The following is a 6791-nucleotide window of genomic DNA, read 5'->3' as shown; positions in this document are numbered from 1 at the left end:
ACCAATGGGCAACGAGGATATCGATGGCTCGACGTAAAACTCGAGGGGTCGAAGTTCTAACCCTGGATTAACTTCGAACCGTGGTGATGACGATTTTTATGATCAATTCGAACTTTCCGCTCATGGCAAAAATAATAATTTACTGGGGTTAAATTGCACGCCAGACGTCACTATGGCAATCTCAGTAATGTGTAAATACGAGTATGTCAACCTCAGTTTTGACGCTCAGCGCACGCTGTATACACCCTGAACAATACAGGGTGGGAAAAAAACAATGCTCGATTCAGTAGTCTGCAGTGAAGTGTGCAATTTGACTCGAGTAGGGTTTCGTTTTTCTTGTGACCGGGCAATGCAAAGTTCCTGTAACCAATGGACAATAAAAACGGTAATATCTTGGCTAGAAGCTGATTTCAATAGTTTTCAATGCGTGAATCGTGTTCTACGTGAGACTAGGGGCTTATGGGGCTGCTCCGCAGCCCATTATTTTTCATGTTCGCCTTTCCCTAGAGGTTATTGACTTGATGAGGAAAAATTGAAAATAGGAAAAGATGGAGCCAATCACGATTTGGGGGTAAAATTGGAAAAGAAAAAGCGCGGGAAGATAATATGAAAAAGCGTAAAAAAACGGGGGAAAAGAAAAATGTAAGTTGATGGTAGTTGAGTGTTGGAGGTAACCTCATTTAATGATGATTGTTGAATGAAAACAGCTGATAAAAAGACAGCAAATAGTAAAGTAAGATTCGTGGCAACAAAACTTTTCCGAAAAACAAAAAAGAAAAAACCCCTACTTCCCCTCATCCAATTTATGAGCTTTTAGGGATTTAAAAATCGGGGACATACCCCAGAAAATAATTTATAATTTTCCCGAAGCATTGAGTATACAACACCTTTCAAATGAACCAACGCCCCTCGCAATTAGTATAGAGGTTAATTCACAATTTCATTCTATTTTTCAATGTATATATTAGGACTAGGGGCCTGAGGCCGCTACGCGGCCGCAAAACACTGAAAGGGATCTGCTCGTAAGAAATCATAGAACAGCCACGTTCAAGTTATTTATTAAAATTGAATAGCAACTTGAATTGACAATAAATTTTGAAAGAAGATATAACATGCTCTGAAATTTTGGAAATTGAAATTGGAATTTTGAATTTATCATCATTAAATAACAATTTAAATTTATAATCTGGAAAAATTAAATTATTCCGGAAAATAATTTCGGACTTTTAAATGTGAAGTGCCAGTATTGTGATGCCTTGCATTTCAAAAAATAGGAGGTGAACGGCCATTTTAACAGATGTTGTCATAATGGTCTTCTCAGACTTGCCGAGCTTGGAATCAAAGACCAACTTCGCGATCTCTTCTCCAAACCCATTTTTATGATCAACATTTTGAGGTACAACAGTTGTATGGCTTTTTCATCTCTGTCTGCTTCCAAAGCTCATATAATTTTGAACCAAATCTTCCCCTATCAAATACGAAAAATCAAGGAGAATTTAAGTTTTATGTTAACCAGCTTCTCGAAAGAAAAATAAAATTTCTAAGGAAGTCTGCAACGTCGCAAAGGAGAAACGCCGTCTCTCATTTTGCCCAAAAAAATGTATGAATAAAATTGAAGGCATCATGACTGGCCTCTCTCAACTTATATTCGTCTGTAACGATGAACAATGGGACGCGTTTGCAACGGCGCCTTGATACGACTATACAACCTCGACGGATGTCCGTATTGCGTTCAAAAAATTGAAGGCGTTTTGACCCCCTGCTCGTACTACCTGGAGTTGATTAGTTCGAAAAACTCGTTGGTCGGCTGTGACGAGGACTTGGTGCATTTTTTTAAACTTGATGGATGTCCGTATCGCACCGACTGAAGTGGAAAACCACGTGTCTCCATTGCGGTGTTTCAAAATTTCCGTTCTTAATTCATCTCTTCAATATTAAGCTTTAGTATTAATATATCTCAATAATTTAAATTTATAAGAATATCTTTCATTAACATCGTAAATGCTCCGTGGAAACGAATACGGTAAATCACGCACCAGTCGCATTTCGCCACGCCGTTTGATGCGTCGCACGGAGGGGTTGCGAAAAACATGCCCACGCCTCGTAGAGGGCTGGACACACGTTCAAAGTAAAGCTTTAAAGTGGTGGCTGTTTAGTCAAGTGTTGCGCATCGAAACGGTAATCGATGGCAACACTTGGCTAAACAGCCACCTTTTTGAAGCTTCACTTTGAACGTGTGTCCAGCCCTTATGACGCCCACGCTTTGAATACGGATTCTCCATGACTGAAGACAAAACAAGCAGGAAGCTCCAACGCATTCGCGTCGGAAAGCGGCTCTGGCGACGGTAGGTAGTTGTTACGCGTTTACGGTTTCCTTGGTAACCTTTGTTTGCTATCAGCTGATGTCGAGTAGTATGACTAGGAAGCTCCAACCACGGCATTCTTCGAAAAAAGCGCGAAAACTTATAGATTTGAATTTTCAAATTTTAAACGTAAAGTACATTTTTTCCAGTGCGAGATTAAAGCACAGACCCGTTTTGAATTATTGACAGTATCACCATGATTCCAAAAATACACTACACAACATAGCATTCGCTCACAGGAAAAAGATATCAATTAAAATAAAATCAGTCCCCCCTAAACAGCAGAAAATGGCGCCGATTCCCATCAACCAACACGCGGTCTCTCCAATGTAACATGGTCCGTTGATACTCCCCAGCTGGGACCGTCCGGAATAGCAGCTCTAGTGCAAGCACCAGAGCCGCTAAAAATTGCGAGACAACGACGGTCGACGGTGCACTACGCTTCCGCAGTAAATCCATCATCCACGGCCATTTCCAGGGAAACGAACGAACCGGGCAGCCGAGTCATCAGACCGAAGAAAAACAGGACGGGAAAAAGGAAAAACCGCGCATCTCCCGACGGGACCAACGGGACAACCGTTTTTCCCGAGGGGGCGAGGGGGGCCGGGCACGCCGGCCGATCCCTATATTTTTCCCGCCGTCGGGGGACCGGGACGGTCGAGCCGGTACCACCCGCGCACGGATCGGCCCGGCGCCGGCGGTTCGCGCTGAATTTTGACGCAAAGAAAAGGCTTACGGAATTATATATGGTGATTCTGGTGAAGAATTATGTATCTCAGTACTTAAATTCGTACCTTGTTTATTGATCCATTCAATCTAAAAAACGAACATGAAGAACTTTCCTAACTTTTCTTAGAACAAATCTTTTATCGGGTGAAATGAGGCACCGTTGGAATGCTCATATGGCGTCGAACCACAACATGGGCCTTTTAAGTCCCATTATAAGATGCCGTGATTATCCTGACGCGAGTTCGAATAATCGCGCCAAACACGGTGCGGTCTGCGTCCAGATCATATCAGCGCCTGCAAGGCTGCAGGAATACTTCACACATTGCGCCGGTCGGCGTCGAACGCATATTAGCGCCTACATGACGGCATGAATACTTCTCGCATTGCACCAAACGCGATGCGAGAGTTATTCGCGATAACTATCCGACTACGGGTACTCGACACTCAACCGCGCTCCCTGCCCTATCTTGCGCGACGCTAAAATCGCCGCAAAACTAGGACCACGCGTCATTTTTTGAGGGTCCCTACCCAGTTTCTACCACAATTAAAGGGTAAATATGTATCTTAATTGCAACGATTCAGACGATGTTTAAACGATGCAGCTATTCTGAAACTTGATCCGCGTGCAATTAGTTTTGCTTTTTTTCCACAGAATATTCATTAGGACTAGTTATGCTTGAAATCGTTAATATCTCATTTTTTTCAAAAAACTGTACTTATACGCCTTGTCCTTCAAGCCCCTCAGTTTTAAAATTATTTAAATATTTTCAGAATTAATGAAAGAAAAATTTGGCCTTTACGAGCCTCAACTTCTTATTCTATTGATTGATATTGTTTCACTGTTTTTAAATGAAACATGAGATACCATATTAAGTATTTAGTGAGTTTTGCTTCAAGAGGAGCTGAGGATGGACTCGTTGTCCAAATACAATTAAAAAACTTACAAATAATAAGTTAATATAAAAATAAAAAACAATAAATAAAAAATGGACAAGAAATAATAACACAACGTATAAAGGCTAGACTTTTCTTTGATAAAATATATTTATTAATAACACCCAAAATGCGTTCCTCTAATTAAATATGTTTTTTTGCAATGAGCTACACTCGAGGCGGCAAACGGGTAGAGGGGGGGGGGGGGGGGTTCTTGGGCGGGGATTGAAGGTGCAGAAAGGTTTAATAAAAAAATATTTTTCAGTGCCAAGTGATACCATTTGTGCCTGGTGAAGACTGCTAACGATGATTTTACACTTATCTACTTTTCTTACTCCGCGTTTAAGTCTCCAAAACAATTCAGTGGCGTGGCGTGCTTTGCGATATATCGATGGTTATGCCAATTAAACCTATAGAAAAGGATCGATAAACAGGGTGTTCGCAGCGAACACCTTAATAATCGATTCTTTACCATAGGCTTAAATGGCAGAACAATCGATACATCGCAATTCACGCCACGCCCAAAAAATATGTACGTTCGAGAAAACGCTAGTGTTGATTGAATATACCGATACCTGTTTACCCATGAGAATTTGCACTGCGAATAGTTGCGTGCTCCTAGATCTAACAATACTTTCAGCAGAATCTTTTTAGCTTCTAAAAAAGTAAAGCAGACGCCTAAAAATTAGGCTTGCGTGTATAGGGACCTTTCGACATAGCATTCAACTTGAGCACTCTTAGCACTCAATTTGATTCACATCAATTTGACTATTCCTTTAAAGGAAGAGTATAGTCATCCATGTATTTTTAGTATAGGAAATTTCAGATTAAGGGAGTTAGGTGTGACTAAGAGTGTCGGCCACCCCTTTGGTATCGGGACTTTAGTAGGACAGGGTTCCCAGCGATCTGGAAAACCTGGAAAACCTGGAAAAGTCAGGGGGAAAAATGGCCTGGAAAACATGGAAAAGGCAGGGAATTTGCTTTAAAAGTCTGGAATTTTTTCAAGTACTGAGAAAAAAATTTAATAAATAAACAAATAAAAATAAAAGAATTAAAATTGAAATTGCAATTCCTTCGTTTTATTTTGAATTTTCCGCCAACTCATCCTCTTTATCGGCATTCGGAACGAATCGGAACTACTCGGAAGTGTTACGTGGCTCCTCCTGCAGGTCAGCCATAATGATGGGGGCATCTTGTGCGACCGGTTGCGTCTAATGAAAAAAGAGATCGCAGGAGCTAGCCACTCCTCTTTATCCTCTTCGACAGAGGCGTAGAAAGGGGGGGCCAGGGGGGCCTGGCCCCCCCTAGAATTGGAAATAGTAAATAGTATCATCTGCCCCCCCCAGAAATTCTGGATGTTGCAAAAAGACCTTCTTCAACGGTAAGTCTCTGTCGCCGTAGCCCGTGAGAGGATGCCTATAAATAGAAAAACCTGTTGAATGCAACAATTTCAAAGTATTTTAACCTTAAAATGTAAAAAACTGGGTGATTTTTAGGCAGAAATTGAAGGAAGATTAGCGCCACAAGTGCCTCGAGATGCGCTCAAGTAGAGTTAAAATTTCAAAAATTTTCCGGGGGGGGGCCCCCGAAGTCCCCCCCTGAGCTGGGGGGTATTCCATACCCCCCGGTGGTGGGAGGCCAGGCCCCCCCTAGCAAAATGACCTAGCTACGCCTATGCTCTTCGATCGGGTAACCCTCAATCTTCAATGTAAAAGTTTCAAGTACACTCACTAGGATATCTTGCGCTTAGCTGAGAACTATGTCTGCATGCTAAGGTAGAGGTTATTTTTTTTGTAACTCTGCCTTTTTTCCCTGGACAATACGCTCATTTAAAAAAATATATATGCATTTCTCAGTTTTTTTAAGAATAGTTCTTAATAGTCTGCAGAACGAAGACGGCAGGTTGGATTATTTTTTAAAAGAATCTGTTCAGTGCTCTTTTCCTCAGCATAGCAGCAATGCCATGATGGGATTTATTTTTCAAATCCAAATACTACTATGAGTAAATGAAACAAATTGAAAAATCATTTGCTTTCATCAATGCATGTATCGTTTAAGAAGGCGTTTATATTTCGCACATTTTTTTTCCCAACACATTTTAAGTTTTTTTGTGATTTCATTCGTGTTATGATACCATCCTAATCTGGTTCTTATAAAAAAAAAAAAAGCTGAACCAGATCAAAAATTGATGAAAATAGAGGAGTTTTTACAAAAACCGGAAACTGCGCGCGCTGTCTCTTTTAGGGCAAATTATTTGAGTTTTTTCCACGGAAAAAGGCCTGGAAAAATTTTCATTTTGGCCTGGAAAACCTGGAAAAGTCAGGGATTTTTTTTTCCAAAATTGGCTGGGAACCCTGTAGGACGTCATTTTCCTCGACCGGGGGTGGCTACCGCCACTCTTGACATGTAACAGTAACACTTTCCCATTGGTCCATGAATGGTATACTGTCCTTCAGCTTTCAGAGCGGCATCTTTGTTGGATGCATTTTTCAGGAAAATGGGTCGGGGGGGGGGGGGGGGGAGGTGTCCACTCTCTACGGCTACAGAGACTTCAAAGGGCACTTAAGAGGAATTATTGGCCCGTGAAAGAATCCTGGGGCCTATCAGCGAGCTGTTTGTTGAAATTGAAAGCTGTAGACAAAGACGACAGAAGGGATGTAGTGGGATCCTACTGATGGAGGCGGGTGGTAACAATGGACAAAGAGGGTAGATAATAGACTAAGTGACGGCAACCCGCCAGAGACCCTATTATAGTTAGTCCAAGAT

Source organism: Bemisia tabaci, chromosome 8, assembly GCF_918797505.1.
Source record: "Bemisia tabaci chromosome 8, PGI_BMITA_v3".
Taxonomy (NCBI): Eukaryota; Metazoa; Arthropoda; class Insecta; order Hemiptera; family Aleyrodidae; genus Bemisia; species Bemisia tabaci.
This window is presented reverse-complemented; position numbering follows the sequence as displayed.